Below are 24,404 nucleotides of genomic sequence, written 5' to 3' on the forward strand. Positions count from 1 at the left end.
GACAGGTCCCAGTTATCAGCTCCAAAGCACAGACATTAAACATAATTCAACACTTCTTTATTTTTTAAGAGAAGCATGCACCTCGGCAAATGTGCCATTTGATATAAATAAGATTACAAGGAGATGAATGTTCATTGTCAGTTTTGTCAGCAATAATAGAAATGTAGGCATTTAATGCAAGCAGTAAACATATTTAACTCTTATGAGAGAAAGAACAAACCAACAGTGAACTAAACTTACTAGCACGTACCCAGATTCCAGGTGCCTAAATCAGTAACAACCCATTCAGCATCGGGGGTATCTTTTTGGCAAGGTTGCAATATAACCAGATCCTGGTTTTGTTGTTGTTTACTCTGTGTGACATCTATTGACTCAAATGAGCCATTTTTTATTCCTTTGTAGACACGAGAGTGAATTTAGCACAGTGTGTTATCACAGAGCTCCTCACAGACAGTGCTGACAAATAGCTATGTGGACAACCCATTCAGGCTGTAGGATTATCCATCAGCAATGACAGTAGCTGGCAAACCAGTGCTGTTTATATCAATTTGTTATTTTCTAGGAAGTTACCCAGCTTCATTATTATTGGGGGAGATAAAACTAAGATGAGAGGCCAAGACCCTCATTTGGTTCTTAATGCACTCCCATTGCTTTGATGTATTACAGAGAACAAAATTGACCGATGTGGTAGCTCATTACACAGGGAAAAACACACACTAAAATAACATATTTTCTTTACCACAGTTCTGTGACAACCAACAGTGTCTACAAAGGATCCAGGGACAGTTATTTAAAATATATCTTGTTCCTGAATAAAAACAAACAAACAAACAAACAAACCAGGAGGATTGTGATGTGCCCTAGACTTTAGGTGCAGAAAATTCTGTAAGATAGTGCATCTTAAATAACAAGTATATAATTTTGACACTCCTTGCAAGCCAAAGCATTTCACTGATTTTTGCACAGCATTGTACAGTACTGCTATCACAGCACTTCTCCAGGACATTCTTTCTGGCTCTCTGTGATACTTGAGAAACAAATCCTTCCCATCTCTTGCACAGTAGGTGGAAACCATAATTGCTTCACCAGAGATGGGGAACATGAGTCACTGAGAGGCTAACTGACTTTCCTGGGGACCCATGAGACCAAAAGCAGTATCTGGAAAACCCAGGACTACAAGATTGAATGCAGATTCTGACCTGAGTTACACTCTGGCTTTAGGGGGGTTGTAATTTAGAGCATAATTTACTTGTTATTAATATGTCTTATCACTCACATGGTAGTTGCTAGGCAAAATAGGCTACCCCTCTGTGACAGGAGTCAGGCAGAGAGGGATATGCAGGTGGGTAGGGAGGCAAGACAGGTGGGATTGCTGGGGGATGTCCAGAGGACTGCAGTTACTCACAGTGCCTATGGCAGTACTGCACAAAGCTCCTTTCTTGGGCTCTTTGCGCTGTACATAAAATGGTAATTATATTGCATAAAAAAGGCCCCAACAAATTTAAACCAAAGTTGAAAGCAACTAAATCTGAATCTATATTAGCTCATTTTTGGATTTATCCCTCAAACCCCATATTTTATCCCTCAAATGTGCCTCTTGTTGGAGTACTGATGTTACTCTTTTGAACCATGATGGGTGACAGATAAATAAACAAACATGGAATTTGATTCTCTGTGAATTTCCAGTATATCTCTGGGCTCCTCAGAAGTAAGGGCTCTTCCTTTCTTTCGTGTGTTGGAACATAGAACTTGGAGTCCTTGTAGATGGGATTCATCTTATGCACCTTGAGACATGGGACAAGTGGGACAACATTTAGACCTGTAGTCTATGATTCTCCTGTCCTGCTTCAAATATCTGCTGTAGTTTGCATTTATCCTGATGAATCCAAACCCATCTGATTTTATCTGTACTCAAACCCAGACTGTTACCTGTCTCACCACTTGGGGGTAAGACCCAGAAGTCAATTTCACTGGTGTTATAAATAATGTCATATGATCAGTAATGATCAGAAATTCGGATAGCCTTGAGCTTGTCTCTGATCCCAAAGTCACTCTCCTTGACAAACTCCTAAAATTCTTGATTCACTACTGTCTCAAACAGGGAGAGCTACCCATTAAATCACACATATTACTCCCTCATGGCATGGATGTTTCTCAAACCCTTATGTTCATGCTGCGACTCTCTCAGTACCTGCTAATTTGTAAGAGATGAGGGGTTCAGAGTACAAGGTAAGACATCAGCAAAACATGCACAGGTGCTGCTTTTTCTCTCAGCTGTAATTAGGCAGATCTCCTAATGTGAGGACAAAATCATCCTTCGAGCTGTAAAATATTTTTCTTTCATTACCTGTCACCCTCTGACTTTTAGTTAAAGAGATGCTCCTTTTCCTGGAACATGCACATAGTTAGGATCAATATCATAATCCTGTCTGACAGCTACTTGAAAACTTCTTTGTGTTGATTAGGTTTTGGCAGCTGAACAGAGCTGTTACTGCATTTTCTTTTAATACTGACTAAGCGATAGGCTTGACAAGAAGTAAAAAAAAAAAAGAAAATAAAATACTTTTTAAAACAAAACCCAGTAAGCCCTTTTGTTACTCCAGTGAAGTGGAACAGATACTTCAGCTGCTGGTGCTGGTACAAGCAGAAACCTGCTCCCAGTCCCCTGCCACGCTCCAAGGACAGATGGATGAATGGTAACGGCTGGCTTGAAGATGTCTTCATCTGTTCTGTTCAGAAGGAAAGCAGGGATTTGGCACCAGCTTTTAAAGAAAATAGAAGATGAAAAATTCACTAAACTTTATTGGTTCGAATGTATAATAATGATAGTTTAATGGCAGGAAAGAGGCAGATAATTAGAAGTGAGTAGCTCTGATTGCCCTTGTACACCGCTCCAGATAGCTTCTCAACACTCCTGAATCCTTGTTTGCTTTGTCTGAAGCTGAAATCCCACAAGGTCTGGATGTTACCAGCTGTCTAGCTAACTAACTGCCAGCACTTTCCCTGAATACAAGCTATCAGCTTCCACAACATCAGCCTCCTCCCCTGAGCTCTTCCTCACTGTCTCTCTCCCTGTGTGATTGCTTTTATCTATTGCTTGCAGGAGCTTCTTCTAATCATATTGCTTCTTGCCTCTGAGGGTCAAACACAAGACCATTGCTACCTACACAAATGGGAAAAACTGTCACCTTCACTCCACTGATAAGCGTTTGGCAGGCAGGACACTGTGAAGTAGAAGAGCAAACAGCCAGCAATCTGCAAACACCATAAATATGTTACGATCTCAGCAGGAAGATGGGCACTATATGTACCAAGAGGCCTTTGTTTAATGAGCTGTCAGAAAGCAGTCATGAAATTATGTTTGAAAACATGTGCAAGCTGCAGAAACAGAGCTGGGACACTAAAAAACCTCTTTGACTTTTCTGTGGATGTTTGGAATGTCTTATCAGTTTGAGAACTGTCATGCGATGAGAGCTGTCATTAGCAAGGTAATAGCATTTGAAAGCTACTGATTTTTTCTCTCTAAGCTCCATTTTGTGACCTAAATGAGTGAAAGAAAAACTTAATGCTTCCTTTCTGCTGATTTTTTTTCCCCTGAAAACACAGCCAGAAATCCCAAAGTGAGCATACGGGTAGGAGATAAATCCAAATCATTGTAAATCGTAAAGGACTGACCGTGGAAGTTGTGATTATTCTTGCTAATCCTTTGGAGATGGAGTTCATATTACTCTAATGTACCTCCCACCACTCATTTTTTTCAATGGCACACACAGAAAGCATCTCAGGGCAGGTGACTGTTATGTGTGACAGCTGCATGAGGGCTGCCAGGGGTCAGGGCCACAGTCTTCAATTCACAGGTAGTCAACAGTGGTAAAACTGTGAAAAATATGATTGCTGAAGCACATTAACAGTGTTAGGGTTGCTTTGCATAGCTGTAATAGGGTGTGCACAAAATAGAGCTTCCATTACTGTTAAATCATGCAGAACAAGTTGTTAAGGATTTAAAACAAATCCTCAAATATCCTTCAGGGTCACAAAGTTCTTTATTTCTAAGATAAATTGAACGGTTTTCTTCATGCTCAAGCATCTGTGTTTTCTTTGCTTTTAAGAAAACATTTTGCTGATTCTTTGGCTATTTGGACATTTGTGGTCCACCCCAGAGCTGAAAGGAGACTGTGAATGCTGAACTGAATCCATGTCAGTCAGGGAGGTATTAATTGGCAAAAAAGGCTACTCCTTCTTTCATTTATTTTCTTACTGAAGATGGGGATCAAGATCCAAAGCTCCTAGGTTGAAGCAAATTGAACCCAGATTAAAACTGTCCCTGTTCTTTGGAAACTCTGAACAAACTAGGTTTTGGGGGAGAAAAACAACCAAAGAACCAAACAAAACAATGAAAGAGAACCACATTTATGGGTCCTATCAGTTTTTGTCAGAACACAAACCAGTCGGATCACAAGCAGTATTGTTCTACTGAAGGGGGAAAAATGTATGAACACAAAGAAAAGAAATGCTTGCAAAATGACATTTTTGGAAGCTTTGCAAAGGAAAATGTGATGTACAAGTAAAAAAAAAAATTTTCAGAAGTGATTTACTCTTTTTGGATTTTGCCAGTTAATTAACTGAAACTGAAAAAAAAATTCTGATGTTGGCCAACAGGCAAACAAGTGTTTCTGTCGTGAAGTGCCTCTCTGAGTGTCATAACATTTGTATTTTGGTGAGCTCATTGTATGTTGGCTGTGTCTATTTATCTATCTATCTATCTATCTATCTATCTATCTATCTATCTATCTATCCATCTATCTCTCTATCTATTTATTTTCTATCCCATGGTCTGCCTCAACCTTCTCATTGCACCACAGAAGATGCAGCCTAGCAGGGAACCATATTGTTAGAGAATACTACAGCTGTACCCACCCTGCACTTCACCTATCACAGCCCTGAGTGTTTCCAGACAGGAGAATTCAAGCAATAAATTTCCAGGTTTGGATGTGTCCCTTAACAGTCAGATATTTCCATTGGGAAATGTTTAATCTTTTCCAAGCAGCGTTTTCAATGTTAATGCTCTGCCAGTGTAAAGCAGATGAGGACAATAGAAACAACAGATAAACCTTCCTTCTTCTGCTTTCTATTAGGTCAAGTTTTTCAAACATATTTCATTTCACCCCTGCTAGTGTGCTTCAGTACTTAAGTCTACTAAGGAAGTGTGTGTTTCTTCCAAGAGCATAAAAGCATGGATACTATGGAAATAAAAAACATCCTGTTAATTCATACAAGTAACTATTTTGTCTATCTTGGAATGGATCATGTGCAACACGCAGGAAATCCTTCAGTACACTGACCTTCTTGGTACTCCAAGCTTCCATAAAGGACCACACCATTTCTTTCCTTCTCCTGAGAGGGTGTCTGTCTTCCAAAGAGATGATGTGCTGTTAGGTGCTGAACTGAAAGGAGATAGGATAACAACACTTAGGATCAAAGGAAAACTGAAGACCTCTCCATGGTGCAATTTTTGAAATTGAAGCATTTCATAAGGTTTTCTTTTTTCACTTTATTTTCTCTCCTCTGAACCATCTTTGCTATTGTATTCAATGTAATCATTAACATATTTTTTTGCTGATTTTTCATCTTTTTCTCTACCTTTTAAAACACATTTTACAGGGTATTAAAAGGAAAAATAAAATTGTCATCTGCCATTGTTACAGAGAAGGGTCTTTATATACTCTTAACTTTGAAAATGCCTAACACCATAAAAAATTAACTAACACCTCTGCAAATACTGAGTTAAGAATTCTTAGACAAGTCCACCAGCAATTCCAATGTTACTACTTTTCCATAAAGAACACAAGGGGAAAAGAAAATAGGACTGTCATTCACAAAGCAGTGCTTGCTCTTCCTGTGATGCTGTTGCAGACAGGAGTAAGATTTAAGCCAGAAAGAAGAGGTAGCTACTGAACTTGTGTTCAATCCTTAAACAAGGAAAAAAAAGTGCCTGTCTTCAGCTTAACTTGCTGTTAGTGGAATACTGCTTCAGAACTGAATTTAGGGAAAGGATGTTGCCATACTGGAATATTAATGAGAAATAGCCTAAAAGACCTAATGCAAACTATGAAGGCCAGTCCTTCAGTGAAAGGCTTGTGTAGCTCAGCCTGTGGTATCTCTCCAAAACAAGACTGAGAAGGGATTTCATTTTCTCCAATAGGGAGTGAACAACTGGTTTACAAACAAACAAAAGCAAACAAACAAAAAAGGGGGGTTGATATCAGGAAAGAAAATGTATCAGGAAACTAGCTGGAAACAGAACAGAAGACAAAACGATTCAGAGAAGAAACTCTAGGATTTGCTGAGGTCCTTGATGCTGAGGCAGCACTCCTGCAGGACATCCATGCCATCCATTTGTCTCCTCGGTGGTGATCATGGCATCTGAGTAACAGAGAGTAACTACCAAAGGCCTCTTCAGCAATCTTGTGCAGAGAGTGTTTTAACAAGCTGAACCTCATTCAATGGATTATACATCCTGAATACTTGGAGATAACCAAGTTAAAGAAGAGTAGTATAAACACATTTGAAACCACATGCACTTAGAGTTGTTCCATTTCCTTACTATACAGCAGATCAGTGACACCATGTTTTTCCATCATGGTCTCTACTCAGCTTTGACAATCCAGGGACAGCAAGAGGAGACAAACTGGGACCTTGTGCTTCTATTTAAGTAAAAAGGCAGGTAACCCAAGCATTATCCCATAGGGTTGCTTGAGCCTCTTCATTCAGGAAAAAGGTTACTTGGAATGATCCCACCACCCTCACAGGCTGGCCAAGGGGTTGCCACAACCTGAAGACAGCCCAAGCTTGCTGAAGTCACAGCACTACAACTGGTTCACTTCCACCCCACACCAGGGGACCACTCCAAGTGTCTGCCATGCTTCAGCCTGGTAGACCAGGAGCAAGAAGTTTAGCCATGTGCAAAAGAGGAAAAAAGAGAAAATTATCAGGGATTTCAGGGATCCTACATCACACAGCATGGCAAATACTAATAGCTGCATTTAGAGTATTTTAGGGGCCATAAACTGGTCTGTGACTTCACATGCATGGGGAAATAGGACCTGTTTAGTCACTAACTTGTCCCACTAAAGAAGAGAGCACACAGCAAAGGGCTTCAGTCTGTGGAAAACCACACGTTCCCACGGAGGCACAGAGCCGTACTCCAAGGCTTGAAATCCCACTTAAGCCTATTTGCTTAGTCAGTGGAAAGGTAGGCACCTTTGAAGGCCTCTGAAGAGCAATTCAAGTGCCTGAAAAATATGCTGAGCAGGGAGCCAAGGGCACAGGGACCTCAGCTGAGGAAGCTTGGTGTGAGGTATTAACCACCTCAGCTGGAGCAGGGCCAGGCTTCCCCTGCAGCCACTCTCAGCAAGGCAGGGCACGGCTCTGCAGAGCTGGCAGCGCAGAAGGAACAGTCGCCGGGAGCCTCAGACAGCAGGAACCACACATTTTCCCCATCCTGCTTTGACAGAATTGGCCAGGGTTGGAGGCATCTTTCATTTCCCAGTTCTGTTTTTGCTGTAGAAGACACAGCTTCTTTCTATTTTTCAAGACTGGCTGATCCCAGCATGCTCCAAATCCATAAAGGAAAATAGGAAATGATTTTCTTAGTCCCTGAATTGACCCGTGGGTCTGACGATCCTGCTAGGCTCGGCAGTTTCTCTGCTGGCTTGAGGAGCACATGTTTATGCACCTGGGATCATGCAGCTTGAATTATTCTTTTAAACATTTTCATAGAGAGTGGCAGTGTAACAGAAATCACTAAACAAAATGTACATTGTGTGTGACAGTTAGCAATGGGCCGGTTCACAGATTGTTAAGGGCTATTGAAAGTCACGCTTATGTTTTTCTTCTTTAACATTTTTCAAGGACAATTTGATTGCATTTCCCAGAAAGGTTAATATAAACAATCTGCTCCCCTCATTTTTATGAGAAGAATTTAAAAGTAAAACGTCCTGCTGTTATTTCACTATTGCCTGTGTTATTGATGGCTGAGGATTCCCAAATAGGTTCTGGATTTTTGCAGCTTTGCACATTTCTGGGAGAATTGCTCAGAAGTCCACTATCTCATTCTCCATCCAGCAGCCCTGAGAAAGGCACACATTTCTTCAACATTTGTTTGAACACAGTAGGGCACGATTCATAGCCTGAACTTTAGCCATATGAAGGATAGTGTCACCTCTGAACTCCTTATTTAAATGGCTTCTACAGCCACCAGAGGGGCAGAGAAACAACTAATTTCTCATAGGTGCCCATTTTTGACATATTTGCCCTTTGGAAGTGCCTCTCTTTCCCCACTGAAAATAAAGCCAGTCAAAGCAACTCAGACTGAGCCATCCCTGTCCTGTTCTGGTTTGTTCCCTGGGAAATCATGTGGGCAGGACACCCTCTGGTGTCACCATCTCCCATGGGACCAGCTGGCTCCAATGCTTACTTGTGTAATCCACACTGAGTTAATAAAAAAAAAAACAAAGATAGAAATATTTCCTTCAAAGACTAATTTCTGAAAGTTAGTCAACACTATTCTTGGGCCAAATATACAGTTTTGCAATAAGTATAGATCGACAAATTTTTCATATCATTGGTATGATATTCAGTTTATTTGGATGCTTTGAACAGGAGCCTGGAATAGATTGCCTCTGGAGGTCTGTAAGATTTTCAGATAGTCAAATGACATTGTAACATTTTATGTACCCATCAGCCATTCAACACAATTCATCTGAATGCCTAGTTGGATGTTCTGTTGGATTTTCTATATTTCATTGCATATGCTTTTTTCATGTACAACTTTGAAAACAGAGCTCAAATAGATAGAAACATTCTCCCTCCCTAGCCATGTGTTAAGCCTCCTCACTGCTTTCTCACCTGTACAAATAGCATGGACATGTTGGGTTGGACTGCACTGCCTGTATTTTGAGAACATGCTCAATCTGTGAACTGGCTGCTGAGAAAACCGAGGTACTGACCTGACAGCTAAAACATCTGATACTGAGGACAGTAGCAAAACTACTGCTGACCTGTTTTGGGCTACCTCTGGGGAATTTGTTATTGTGTGTGCAGGAACACATGTGGACACATATGTGGAAAGATGCTTGATCATGTATTTAGAAGTGGCTTATTTTTATGAAAGAATAATGTGAAGTTAAAAACCCTAGGACAAAAACCCACTGAGTTAAAGCAGTACTTATTACACCTCTTAAAGACAAAAGGAAAATGTAATAAAAATTCAACCCCAAAGCATCCAACTAGGTAGGCAAGTAGTAACCATAAACACTCCCTGTGCACACCATGGCTGATGGTACCACGGCCCACAAGCCTGTTGTGACAGATTCCACTGTGGTCTGACAGAGTGGGGGGCAGCAGGAAGCACCTCATGGGAATGTGTGGGAGCATATGAAGGAAGCAGTGGGTTTTGCAGCTAATCTTTGTTGCGTGGTAGAGCTGCTTTGGATCTTTCCTGAACAGGTCTGATTCTGAAACATACTCTCTCCAGTGTAATAGACAAACCTCTGCGCATAAGGTGTAAAGCACAGCTGGTGAACCAACAGGAGCCATCTCCCACACGCCACATCCCACCTGGCAGCTCAGCCTCCCAGTGGCATTTCTGCACAGGTTACATGCTCACTGCTGGAGAAAGAGCTTCTGAGCAGAGTCCTTGCCTCCAGGCTTCCTGCTGCCCCTGTCCCAGGCCTCCCCCGTCGCCTCCCTCATCCCAGCTCTCTGTAGCTGCTGCCTGGGTGGTAGGAAGAGAAGGAGAAGGAGAAGTTCTTGGTTCAAGCAGCAGTGTCATGTCCCATCCTCACAGGCATCCCTCCCCAAGCCCTTCCCAGCTGACTCCTTACCCTCACCCATGGGGTATCACAGATCTGGTAGCTGCTCTTCCTCCATGTGTGAAAAGTCCATACAGAAATATATTTAATACATGTACACTCTCAGCCTAGGTGGGATCATGATCTGACTCTTTGCTTTTAGGATATCTGAACATATTTTAGGATATGTTTGGTGGCTGCTGCTTTATACAAGACCCAGATTAAGTAAATTTCCCATTAAAACCTTTCTAAAAAGGCAAAGGACATGCCAGGCCAGTCATTCAAGCCCTAAAATTTTCAGAAGTGGTTTATAATGCCTCCTACATTTTGGCATGTAGCATGAGACACTTCATGAAAATCTAGCTTTCTAAAGAGTGGTGTTGTTGCTCTCTGATAATTAAAATCCTAGAAAAGGGAAACCCAAAATTAACATTCATTTTCCAATATATAACTCTCCATTTATACAGCCTTCAAGTGGAGAAACAGAAGTTCTAACTTTATGCTGAGAAGAGTATAGCATACATAATGGTGAGGAACTCAAAAATATCTTGGTAAACATTCCCTATATAAGCAACATATTCCAGAGTCTTTCATTCACTGTGTAAAAGCCCACTACAAGACAGCTAACATAACTAAAATACACTCCCAACTCTCCAAGACTTACTCACAAATCACCTGCTTTAAAGGAGCACTCTCCAAGTACACTTCACAAAGTTTTCCATTTTGCCCTCCCAGGCAGCCTAGCAACATGGCTGGCAATAAATAATGCCAAAGGAAATTCTGTGTCAAGTAGGAGAGTCAGAAAAAAAAAAAAAAAACCACCAAAAAAACTACAGAAGAAAATGTACAAAAAAATTTGTAATTTATTGCCCCTTAGCATCTGCTTTTATCTGTATCCTTTTGAGAACAAATTAACAAGTCCTGCCTATCTCCATATGTTTCTTTCTGTGGAACATTGTGGTTCTGGAGGCACACGTTCATTCAGCCAGCAGCAACAAGCATGTATGTTTGTTATGCACTGCAGAATGTGACCATTACATGCTGATGATACTTTTATAATATGATAAATCACTGCAAGAAAAAAGGTAATTATTTTATAAGCCAGAAAGAGCAGGGGGTTTTTTTGTCTTTTTTTTTTTTTTCCTACAGAAAGCAGCTCAAATCCCAGTGTTTCATGTATGCTCTACAGGTCATAAAAACAACTGCTTTCAAAATATAGATGATCCCCATATGCTTAGAAATCACCCTAAAAGGTCAGTAATGAATTTATTTTGTTTTTTAACAATTATAAAATTAAATTTTAGTATAAAAACCAGGATGAATAAAGCTGTTTGTTTTTTTTTATGGGATACAGCCTGTGTATTTATGTACATATTTATATAAAGAACTTTGGCAGTTCAACTGTAAATCCACTCAGATCTTTGAACTAAATTCTCAATAAATGTACAGAATGCTAAAATTGGATCTGTATTTAAGGTGCAAAAAGACAGCATTGAAAGTAGTATTTCAACCTAAATTAATAACTGTGAACATATATAAACCAAACAAAATTTCCCACGTAGGGATTTTTTTTCTAAACACAGCTTTACACTAAGTTTAAAATCTAATACTGATATAATTTCTATACAAACAAGAGACCAAAATATTAACAATATGCTTAACCAGGATTTTAGATTCAATTCAGTTGTCTTAAGATCAAAGTATTGTGGAAACATGGCTAAAAATTATTCTTACAGCAGAAGAAAACACTTGTCTGTATTTTAAAATGTGGATTATAGATGCAAGAATCAAAGCTCAGAATACCCGAAAAAGCGAATGGGATTGTATTGACTTACTTCAGTTTGGGATCTGCATGTGAACAGAAAGTGTTGGGGCCAGAGGGAGATCTTTTTATCCCAGAGACAATTGCAGAGATGAAATTTTCCTGCTTGCAAATGAGGGCTTTAATCATCTCAGACCCATTTATGGTGTTTTGTTAGCAACCTTCTCTGGTGCTTTTAGGCACTTAGCATATTTCTGTAAAGCTATTAACATTTGAAATTAATATACAAAGGGAGTGCCAATCCAAATCAAGCAGAACACAGTATTATGAAAATCAAACTTACAAGATGGCTTTAAAAATCATAAAATTGCCCCATAAATAATTATCCATTTCTTTCATTTGCCTTCTGATTTCTGGAGCTTAAAAGGACATTTGACTTTTCTAGATTTTTCTTTTGTTTGTTTTGTTTTGTTTTGGGTTTTTTTGAAAAAGTAAGGTTTAGAAATGAAGAAGGAAATCAGCCATCCTCACAAAAGGCATTGTAAGTGCTGAGCAAGGATCACTCATTTAAAAGCACAGTGATGTCTCCTGTCATTATTGATTCAGCATCAAAAAAATACTGTAGCAGCTCTACAAATACTATTCTTCAAGCTTAAAAATGCATGTGAAGCTTCTATTAAATCTGATTAGTTGGAGATGCTATAAGAAAATTAACATAGGTACTTGGCTACTTTGACTTCTAAAACATAGAACTTCAAACCTCTGTGTGTCTGATAGAAAGGTTCTCAGCATAGGTTGGGAAGAATTATGCTAACTTGATAATTTTAATCCATAACAGAGAAAGAAAAAAGAGAGAAAAGAGTGGTATTCCTACCTTTCCCTATGCAGTCTATATTTTATATAACTGAGACTACAACATGGTATATAACATGCTGTGCATTTGAAATTTGTATGAGGCTCCCACAGAACAGGGAAGCATCATGTAGTGAGAAACGAGGTATTTTTACACACTTTCCAGAGTCAATTGCTGGCTTTGAGGGGACTGACAGCTTCTGGGCATAAAAGTGCATGATTTTCATCTAGGTGTTGTCCTGCAAACAGAGCAAGCTGTCCCACACAAAATCAGAAAAGGGAGTTTCCAGCTATAGCATCCTTTTTTTCCCCCTGCTCTACTTTTCCTTGCAGTATTGAGAGACCCAGGGCAGCAATAGACTCTTTACACCCAGCCGACTTCAAAACAGTTTCTATCTCAGATTACCAGAGTCTGCAGAATTCAGCTGTTTTCAGAGCAGTCAGAGGTCATTGCAAATCAGCAGTCTTTGAAAAGTAACCTGTCAAAGGCACCCACTTCTCATGGCTTACCACATCTATCTAAACATATCTATACACAAAATGGATGACGTCTCCTGCTGCCCTTTCGAATGGCTTAGTGTAAGACCTCTCTGTTTTCTCAGCCTTTGTACTGCTCTGACACACAGGGCCAGCCAGCAGTCCCAATTAAAAGAGCAGGGGGAAAAAAAGAGTGGGTAGATCTTCTTCCAGATGGCTTTGAAGAGGCATCAATCTGCTGTAGAGATTCACAAGACCCCGGACAAGTAGTTAGATAAGCCAAGACTGTGCATTAAGGCTAAAATCACAGCAGTACATCAAACCCAAATGTTTTTTCAGTACATTAATTACCACAGAAATTTGGCTGACTAGGGAAAGGTGAAAGTGTAAAGTGTAACTGAAGGAAGTTAAGGACAATATTAGTAAGTTTTAATACTTTCTTGTTATTCCTATTATATGCTAGTTCATCTTCATATTCCCTAATGTACCCAGCAAATGTTCACCTGTGTACACACACACACACACACACACAAATGTGGTCTATCCAATGGAAAGGCAGGATGAAGAGCATGACCAAGCATGCTCCATCATCACGTGTAGCAGTGGAATAGATGCACAACATCCCCCCTGTAGCGGCTGCATCCTGTCCTGCCTGATCAGTGCATGCCAAGGCAAGGATATCTCTTCTGGCACTGGATTTTGAAGATTCAACCTCTTGCAGACTGAGAAATCAACATTAAGGATAATGCGGGGGCATCGCCATCTTTTGAGATGGCTGTTTTTCCATGGCCATGGATAAGTTAGAATGAGATTTTGTGAAATTCCCTGGCATAGGACAAGTGAGTGGACCCTACATTTCTCCTGGGAAGACATTAAAAAAAAAAAAAAGAAAAAAAAAAAAAGAAAAGAAAAAAAGTTACTGCTAGGACGACATGATGCTGGAGCAATCCCTAATCCCTAATAATGGTTTGGGAGAGCATAGCTCCATCCAAGCCTCGCATTTCGTGCATGCAGCCACCCCAACAGAAAATCCCCCCTCAGAAGCAGCGCGGCCACTCCTTGATCCTCAGTGCCGGTCAGTGACAATAAGAGCAGGGAATGCCAGGGCGGGACGGGGAATTCGCATCCCTCGGCACCTCCCAGGCCGTGCCTGCAGCCACACAAGCAGTGGGAGCCCGGGGGGCCGAGCCTGACCCCGGGCTGCCCTCAGGAGCTCCGGGAGGGGCCCGGTGCCGATGCCCCCGTGGCGAGGCCATTTCCCCGCTCCACGCAGGCCGCTGCCTCCGCCGGGGAGTTCCTGCTCCGGCAGCGAGGGCAAGGGGTGAAGGGGGCCGCTTGCTTCTGCAAACACGGCTAACAAAATGTTGATATTATGCTTAGCCGTTGTGTCCTTGTCACTAGTCACTTGCAGTTACAGGTCCAGATGTTAGGAACGCCATCGTGAGCTGGAACTGATGAGCTCTGCTGTCATGGGCTTCGTTTTCAAGGCGTCCTGTAGCCCCGTGGGACTGTGGCGAGTGTCTGGAGAGGGGACAGGGATGGCTTTAGGTTTTATGCAAACTTCAGCATCAATGTGGGCAACTTTTTCCATTTTCCCTGGGGTATCAAACCTATCTTTGAGAAGGTCACAGCTCTCCCTCCGGTCGTGTGCTGTATCTGCCAGCTCTGTGGGCACATCCCGCTTTGCCCAGGACATTTCAAATGGTCCTGGGTATCTTCAACAAATTAGCCGAGCTCACAATGTCCTCTTGTCAGCTGGTTGTATCTATCACATGCTGCTCGTGTGGTCTTCTAGGCACAACAAAACCCACGGGGAAAAACGTACTGATTTTATAGCAGGATACTAATGGAAAGAGTGTGATTCCCCTGGAAAGTATGTAATTCCACCACCTTGGATTTATAGCCTGTGCCTGAACTACAGGTGAGAAATGCTGTCTTTAATAAAGCCACTGAAAGATGGGCATCTCCCATCTCCCAGGACAATCTGACTCAGATACTCTAAGATATTTCTTTCTTCTTACTGATATCTATGAAAAGAAGAAAAAAAAAGATAATTTAGATTATAAGAACGAGAATAGAAAGCCTCCTTTAAGGTGAGAATATAGATTATGTACTGTTTATTGCAGAGTAATTTAAGCCACTAAAGAAATTCAGTAATTTAAAATCCCATTAGGAAAAAAATATTTTCACAGAAGGAAGGAAAATACCTATTTCTAGCAGTTTAAGATGTACCCTGTAGCTCTCATTAAAGCTTGTTTTAGTTTTTTATCTAGGAAATATTAGTTGAGAAAATATATAAACTGATAAATACAAATGTGTTAAGGAAAGAAATGGTCATGTTTAAAATTTAATTTAGTTGGATTTTGTGGCTTTATCTAAGGGGTGAGTAAGTCCAGATGAAATCTCATCAAAGACATTAATTTACTGGAAAGAGAGTAAAAATTTCCCAGAATAGATCACCATGAGATGAAAAAGAAAATGTCCAATCTCATCAAGCTCATCTAGCAGACATAAGTTTGGATCCAAAAGTCCTGCAGTTCCTCTTTGATCTGTGTAGACTCAAAATGTCCCTAGAAAGCTGTGAAGCTCCCTCCTTGTCTGTCTCATCTTTTGGCTGAATAGCAGAAGGCTTTGGATTAGCCACTAAGAACCCAACATGCAGCTGAGGGTTGGTTTGCCAGCTCCACCCTTGGGACCCTGCTTTGCCTACCCCTCAAATCCCCACACTGGTTCAGGAGACTGAGACATGTCCTGTTCAAGACATCTATAGCACTTACTGCTTGTCTTAAATACTACAGAATATAAGGATCTTTAAAAACATTATTCTCAAAAAATTATATTTTCTTATATAAATAGCAGTAAAAATCTATTCACAGTATGTACACAGGTCCACTAAGTTATCACAGGCTACAGAGAGAACTTTCTCTGAGGTCCTGTTCCCAGGTTAGGGCCAAATTTACACCCAGGAGATGCTGCTTCCAAAATGCCAGCACTGACAGAGATATTGACACTTCTGCACTGACAGGGTTTCAATGTTCTTCAGAGGGGATATTTTCACCCCAAACGGACAGTGTTGTTTGAGAATTAAAGAGACCCAGACAGACTCACCCTCTGGGCTGCTCCACCAGGCTGTGAGGATGATAGAAGGGCACCAGCAAGTGTCATTGTGCTCCTTTGTCAGGGCACCAAGGCTGTAGCTGCTTTCTATCTTTGAGGACAGGTCTGCTTCCCTTTGTTTTCCTATTATCTTTCCTAATCATCCATCTGTGAGAAGGGAGATATTATGAAGATACAAGTAGCAGAGTAAAAGTAATGGCTTTGTTATTCAAGAAGTCAGACTCAGTGATCTAGTGGCCCCTCCTGGCTCTGAAATCTGGAATTTCTTCTGAGTGACACCATCAATTCACTTGTTGGAGGAGCCTCCAGGCCCAGGCAATTGGCTCATCTTTCATACAATTCTGCACTAATTGGCAATAATGAAGGTATTTGTCAGTCTCCACTGGATCCTGTGTTTAAAGACAACTTCAGAGTAATCCTAGCAGTATGGATGTCACCAGCCTACAGACTCACTGTCAAAAATGAAATGAGACACCAACATTATGCCATTTTGCCTCATGTTCAGTTGCTAATTTTCTGGATGAAAATTTCCTTCTGTAAATATGTCATCTTCCATAACAAGTTGAAAATACAAATGCTCATATGTATCTGTGCAAGATTCAGCCTGACAGGAAAGCCATTAAGTTCTCTGATAGCTTTTTATTAACTCAACATTTCAGGTATCATGTTTTGTGGGCATAGTGATGCTACATTGAATGCAGAGAGTAAGAAATAGAGTATCTTCTAGTCTGTCCCCATCCAGTTCTCCATTGCCATATTTGCTCAACTCCACCAGAAGTAACTTTTCTTGGGGAAATATTTGTAGCATAGAAAATTTCCTTAGCAGGATGAGAGTGGCTGCAGTGCCCAACCTTGCTCCCTCCTAATATTCTTTGCAATGTCCCTGTCACTAAATATCAGTGGGACACAGCATCTTGGTTATTTTTTATTCCACACAGGTATTATAGAGAATGTGAAATTAAACTGAAGCTGCCTCTGACTTGCAGGGATGGTTAGTTTTCTAGGCAGAACTTGAGAAACAGCAAGCAGGAGTGTGATACAAAGAAATTATAATAATCAACCAACTAATTTTGTTACTAAGTCTGTACAACACTTCTTCCCCCTTCACTGTATACTTTCACTACTCCGAAGGAAAGGCCAAAAGGGGAGTAATAAAAGCACCCTTGGGTACAAAGAAATTGGCTCATAAAATAACTACAGTAACAATGTCGATTATTAGCTTTACAGTACAAGATAAATATAAATGGACTATATCTTCAAACTAGCAAAATATGGGGAATCAATCTCAATAAAAAGAACTGATAGGGTAAGCTATTTGGGAAGCAGATACAAGCCCTGCCTGGCTTAGAAACATTAGCCTGTGCTTCTGAGTAGTGATTGATGTCTTTTGCTGCCAGATGACAATGAACTTCACTGAGACTGAGGCTTGGAGGGAGGTATTTGTAATGCTTGTCTGTAAGCTCCAGAAGCATTATGATTTCTATGAAGGATAAATGCACAAATCTCTGTATTTCTGCTATAAGACAGTCTCTGCTAAAACAGAAATTAAACATATTTACAAGACAGTGAGTTATGATAGAAACCTGACCAGGCATTTCTCAAAGTGGCTGGCATCATCTTCTGCTGACAGAGTCACACTATCTCCAAACACACTGTGGGAGCTACAGATGTTATCACGACAGAAAAGTGTGAGAATTCAGATTTTTTTCCCTAATCTTCTTCCTCTGGAGAAACTAAAATGGCTTTTGATTTTCTTTTACTTTGGGACAAAGTTAATGGGCATATTTTTGAAGGGAGACATCATGGTGTAGTTATACCAAAGCTGATTTTATTGCAGGTCAACTCATCACTGGTCTTTGCTCACCTGGGTTGCTATGGCGGCTCACTGATCTCGTCACTCAAACGTGTTATCCCTTTGCTTGCTTCCCCAGCCACACTGACCCTCACACACTCACTGGGGTCTCCTTTCCTCTTGATCTGATGTGGAGCAACTTGAAAGGTAATTAGCCCGAGTGCAGCCTGGGACACAAACACCCACTGGGAGACCTGCTGGAAAACGGCAGGAGCCACCTCATTTCTTGTTCCTTGTGACACAGTGAAAAGTCCATAAACTTCTGCTTGAGTTCACATCCTGGGTATAATTTCCTAATCACTTCAGGGTGATGTCATGGGTAAAAAATGCATGAGTGACTGAAATTAAATTGAAGGCTAGGCTGTTTCTTGCAGCATTACTATATTACTAGAGAGGGAGAGGGAGCACAGAGGGGGTTTTCTTTTATCACTTATGGCGTCCCTATTTCTCAAGACAGGAAGGTCAGTTTTTCCACAGCATCCTGCTATGCTGCTCGCCTTCAAGACATTAAAATACACCTAGCAGTGTACCCTCTGGGCCTGTCTGGTGAACCCGTCCCCAGCTCCCAAGGTCCTTGGAACAGAGAGATTCATTATCCAACTTCCCAATGCTGCAGGAAAATGGTCACCACAGGCACAACTCAAATAGTTCATTGCCCAATGCAGCTATTAAAAAACAATTTGTTAAATAATATGACTAGGAAAATACTTAAGCAGGTCAGTTGTTCTAATTTTTCAGGGGGGTAAAGGAATACTATGTTTTAAAGACGGTACATAAAGCATTGTAAGAAGATCTGATTTCAACCAGATGGTTTTTCTGTCTCAGATAATTATTATGATCAAGACAGTACCTTTCTGGGGCACCTCAAGGACAATTTCTCTTCCAAACACAACCAGATTATGTAGAAACAGAAGGCTCTATCCATGGCAGGTGAGATTCAAAACCCTTTTGCACCATTACGAAGATCACTAAATGTAATGCTATGCTGACTTAAGGGAAGTATAACAATGACAATTATGATCTAAGAACATAACCCTAGTTACATTAAAATAAAATAATAATAGCCTCATTAAGAAAGAGCTACTTTTGAGGAGCAATTTTCATTCAGAACCAATTTTCCTGTTCTGGGCAAAAGTCCATTCTAATCACATTGAGAGTCAAAACATTACTCTTTGACTTGAGGCAAAAGTATATCAATTCTTGACAGCTTCTGCAGATGCTCTGTCCTTTTGCAAAAAAAACCAAAAAACCCTTCAGTGTTTGGGTAGGGTGGTTTGCAAAAGGATTTCATTTCACAGCTATTAGGTACAGTATAAATTCCCTCCATGGAAAATGGAGGCATCCTCTATAGCAATCTAGTTCTCCCTTTTATGCATGAAATGTACCTCTAACTCGATCCGAAGCAGTCAATGCCTTAAGGGAGTGCTCTGTATGTGGCAGAAGCTTTCCATTTTCTGTGTTGCATTTTTAAAGCTCTGCAGTCATTTTACCACAGGGCTCTGGCACATGAAGTGGGTTTGTGGCTTCGCTGGGTTTGTTATTTCAACCACTTACAGCAAGGCTAAACAGAGTCACCAGTGTCTCCCCTTAAGAAGAGCACTCTGATCAGACACAGTGTGGTATATGCCATTTCCACAAACTAACAGTCTAGAAAAAGCAGCTACAGGGGAAAACAAAAGTTTCATCTTGTCTGCAGACAGTGGTCTGTGCAGGCTGTGGGGTGCTGGCAGAGCTCTCCAGAGGACCACACTAAGGTCCTGTCCTCACATGTGGCTCTTGGCCATGCTCAGAGACAGACCACCAGACAGGGCAAACTTCAGCGTGACCTTGCAACCATTCCTGTGTCCCAATGGGAACTAAGCTTATTCAGAGCTCGTCAGTGTGCTGGTACATGCCTGTCACAGCATGTCTCTATGTCTTGACTCCGCAGGTCACACAAATCAACAGGGTTCTGAAGTTTCTGAACAAGTTTCTCCTCTCCCTTCTTTCATCAGACCTGCCCCTTCATCTTCCTTTTCTTTCATTAATATCAAGAGTGTTTCATTAACATCTTGCATTAACATCAACAATATTCTCTTTCACATTGTACCCTGGCCCCAGCTGTGGCAACAGACTGAACAACTTGGGCAAAGTGGCCCCAGAGGTGGATGCCCCAGAGGCATGGGAAGCTGCATGGCTCCCAAGCTCAGCCAGACCTGAAGAATTACTAAAATGCTAACTCCATCCTGAAAACATGTTTGCTAATGCACAATCTGCTTTCCAAATCAGGCAAGCCAGGTCCAGTTCCTGGTGCACATAGACAAAAGAGTCTGGAGTCTCAGGGTACAACATTTCTATGAGAAAAACAGGAGAATATCACTGGGAGTTCACATCTGTGATTTTTTTCTCAACTATTTTGGTAACGAACTTTGCACTGAATGTAATAAATATGAACTTCAATTCATCTTCATAGCATCCATCCTATAAAACATCTTTTCATAAAACATTCTAAAGTTAGAATTCTCTTTTTAAAGAACACTCTTGGAAGGTATTACTCTCAGAGCTAATGCTGAGACATGGCTGCAGCATGGCTTAATTTTTTGTGTTGTATGGGTAATAAATTATTCTTTCTACTTTAGAACACAGATATATTTGCTAAATCTCTTCATATCCATTCAAGTCACACAGCACCCCAAGGCTCTTAAACATAATAATATTTATGGTTTAAGTCACATCTCCCAAGCTAGATTCGCTCAAGCCTAGGCGTGAACTGAAAGACACCAAAATACTCTTACAAAAGAAAAGTTATAAGGATGCTGCAAGGAGTCTGAAGTTTTATAAGTTTCCAAAAGTGAGAAAATAGACTCAAAGTGGAAAAAAATCTTGTCAATATAGTAGCCAAGTAAAACCAGATACTGCAAGTGTAGCTTACCATTAGAAATCCCAGAGGTGGCTCTATTTACCAGGGAAGGTATGGAAGGGGTAAGGGAAATTAATATTAATTGGGTTTATTTAGCTTGGCCATTGGCCACAAAGTTCAGATAAAGTGCATTTCCCAGCCAACTCTTGTACATGCAAAGTTTCACCAAGTCAGATGTAACTTATTATGTGTTTTGTCACTTCAACACGAAAAAAGAAAAAGTACAAAGCTGTACAAAGGAGTGGTTTCCCTGCTTCTTTTGGCTGAATTAGATGCTTTCATTGTGCAAATATATGTGTTAGAAATATTTTTTAACAATCATGCCATTGGCCATCCAAAATTAAAACTGCAAACATGGCACTTCTTCTCTGTAACTAAAGGATCTGAGGAAAAGCAAATTCACCAGAGACCTTAATACATCAATGCAAGCTTCTTTTCAATATAGTGTTTTTAAAACCTTCTATGAGTGCTGAGGGATAAAGGCTTGAAGAGGAATTCCATGAGTAGGGCACTCACTGGGCCTTCCTTTGGACTTATGAATTGTTACTCTGCTTGTGCACATTTCTTGAGGACAAACAGACAATGATGGGCTAGCTCCCATGAGGTGTTCTAGGTCGTGAGAAAGCTGAGCTAAAAACCAGACCAGCATGGCAGAGGAGACAGCAAATTTCTGTACTGTACAAGGATGGGATGGGATGGGATGGGATGGGATGGGATGGGATGGGATGGGATGGGATGGGATGGGATGGGATGGGATGGGATGGGATGGGTGTTGATGATCCCACTCTCTCTGTAGCTGGCATTCATATCCTGTCTGCTGCATTAGTGCTTGCTCTAAACCAAAGATGGGTAACTTTCCTCCCAGCTTGTGCTGTATGCTGCTTACTAAGCTGTGTGCTGCCAAGAGGATACAGCTCCTTTTTCTTTTTTTTCCTGTAGTTTACAGAACTTATAGAGCAGTGACTCATGCTGGAACTGTCTTTTCTTCTCTTTAAATTGGCTCCTTGTCACTTTTATGGAAAAGAATTTATTTGACTTTTTTTTAAAAAGCAAAAATGTCTCCACACTGGTGCCCTCATTTTACTGCACTCTGTGTTATCTCCTGACTTCATTTTTCTATGTCTTTTCTTGAAGTATGGTGCCAGTGGGAAGCTGTATTTGTGACATAAAAGGCTTTTTAGGGGTGAGAAAGACCCTGTGTAAGAGAAAAAACTGATTTGTTGTCTGAGAGCACTCTTGAGAAAATCTTGGCAAGAAACTTGCTCAGAGAGCAAGAAAAGAGCAGGTCAAGCTGGAGAAACATCCGAGCAGTAGTGGAATGCATGGGACGAAGTAAAATCTCTGTCAAGCTGGACTTGCATAGAGCTGCAGTACATTTCCCCATGACAGCTTCTCTGCCTGTCGCCTACTGTAGGAATCTTCTTCCTGTGCCATTTCCTGAAAAGTAACAACCCAGCTGCCTCATTTACCCACTGAATGCATTTGGCATCCAAAAAGGTTGGATGACAAAGTTCCACTGGCTTCATGTGCTCAGGGAAGGACCCTTGGCTGCCAGCCCACCCCGCTCCACATGTCCTTCTGCTCGGCTGTTTGTTGATCCAGCCATCGGTGCTGTTATGCTGCAGATTGTTGGGACTGTGACTCACAATTTCCCTTTCAAAAGGAGGAGGGAAGAAAAACAAACCCCAGCAAGCTTGGTGCTCTTGTGCTTGATGTGCAAGCACTAAGCTGCCCTTTCCCAGGAAAGAGATGTATCTTGCATGCATAGCTCTTCATCCAGTTTTCAGTCAACAGGCATCCAGATTACAGAACTCCATGGTGGCTGGCAATGCCTAGCAGCTTTGCTGGCAACATGAGCCACCCTCTGGCTTCCAGAGGCACCTCTGGCTCAAACCATTTATGGGTCTGGTTTGTAAAACATTTTATACCCACAACTCACCTAAAACTTTCCCAACATCAGCTACTATTTTCAAAGCAGGAAGAGAGAAAGAGAGGCTTCAACTTAAGTTCTAAAGAGAGGCTTCAATTTAAGTTCTAAAGAGAGGTTTCAACTTACCTTTTTTGGATGTCTGAGTAGACATATGGATTTCTGAATGGACAGAACATGCTTCCAGATCCAGTGAGACCTGTTCAGTCCCAAGGAGGTCCACCAGCTAATCCAGAGATCTGCAAGTGGCTAGAGTTGAGAAGGAAATATCTTGCTGGCCACCTCCTGGAAATGAAATAAGGGATGTGAGTTGGGAAATGTGTCTAGTCCAGGCCAAAACCAGGAAATGGATTATGTCTAAGAAAATACCTGCTGAGGCAAGAAGCAGAGGACCTGGTGGAAGTCACTGCCTGCAGCATTTAGCATGGCAGCTATCAGCTGTCCCAAGGCCTTCCCTGAAAAGCGGTGGGCTTACAACATCACAACGCCATCGAAACCTCATTACTCTTCCTACTCTATCCTCAGTGCACCACCTGAACTGTGACTCTGCTCATGCCTCAGCAGGGGCACAAAGAGGAAAGACATCACACTTCATGAGGGGAAGGACATCAAAGCTCAGTGGTTTTGGTTACCTCAGTCTAATTGTGGGTACCCAGGTGCATGATTCACAGAGCACATCAGCACACTCATTTCACAGGTGGAACTTGGAAATTCCAGCAGGAAATGGCTGTGCCCAGGTCATGTGCATTAAGGAGACAAGGTGAACCCACCTCCATCCTATGCAGCAGCCACCAAGGATAACGTGGGAAATGGACAATCTTGTTGCCTAGTCTTCTTTGTTGCCAGAAAATTGCAATCTACAGCAGTATCAGCCCAATACCTCCTCAGATTCAGCAAGAAATTTAAGCACATGCTCATTATTAAACATCATAACTGAAAGCAAGTGGACTATCCACACACTTCCAGCTAGGCACAATTTCCTCCAAGTCTTTGGTACAAATGTATTTTACACTAGGAAAGAAAATGTCTGGACCAATATGCAGCAAGGAGGCAAACTGCTGCACATTAATCCTAGCCAGCACAGTTCCTTCTGCCTACTAAAACAGAGTTTTTCAAAACACAGGGTTCAATAAGTTGTCTGTGACCCACACATAGTTCAGTATTTTACCCCGAGATCACATCCTCAAAATGAGCACAAGAAAGAAAAAGAAAAAAAGGAATGGAAATCTGCCACCCAGTGCATTCATACAAATCTTTGCAGCATCTTCACAGAGTTTATTAAAAGGAGATTTAAGTTGCTAGTAAATTGGCTTGGAAAAAAATAGGGGGTCTTCTGTCCCATCTTTGGACAATGTTCTGTAGGGTCCTGTGGCACAGTAGAGGTTTCAGAGGCACTGCCTGAGGAGTTACAGAAAAGAAAAGCAGCAATGTCTTCACTGGGCCTCCAAGAGTGACAGCAGAGGTATTTATTACTCCACTGTTACACTGCTTGTAAGTAGTTTGTCTTTCCCCCTCTCTGTTTATTTTTCTCTTTTGCTGTCCCTAATGAAGAATCCCAATACTGTCAAGTCTGAATTACAGACATTTTATTTTTCTAATATTTATTCTGCTGATTTCCCTTATTTTCTTGTACTTTTGGCTGCTGAGATGCATTTGCCCTGCTGTTG

The 24,404-nt window shown here is 41.2% G+C and overlaps 2 long non-coding RNA genes across 2 annotated transcripts in view; one reads left to right on the forward strand and one right to left on the reverse strand.

Annotated features, from left to right (window-relative positions):
* LOC113460849 (uncharacterized) lies at positions 1 to 11,927 on the reverse strand. Its single transcript, XR_003382688.2, has 3 exons — positions 11,687 to 11,927; positions 5,343 to 5,444; positions 1 to 2,762 (listed from the first exon to the last, which is right to left on the reverse strand). It is a non-coding gene; the product is annotated as an uncharacterized LOC113460849 (long non-coding RNA).
* Positions 11,011 to 24,404, forward strand: part of LOC141728549 (uncharacterized) — a 23,409-nt gene continuing 10,015 nt past the window's right edge. Inside the window, exon 1 of the long non-coding RNA XR_012579599.1 lies at positions 11,011 to 11,104. This is a non-coding gene — a long non-coding RNA (uncharacterized LOC141728549). The remainder of the gene's footprint in view (positions 11,105 to 24,404) is intronic.

Source organism: Zonotrichia albicollis, chromosome 1, assembly GCF_047830755.1.
Source record: "Zonotrichia albicollis isolate bZonAlb1 chromosome 1, bZonAlb1.hap1, whole genome shotgun sequence".
Lineage (NCBI taxonomy): Eukaryota > Metazoa > Chordata > Aves > Passeriformes > Passerellidae > Zonotrichia > Zonotrichia albicollis.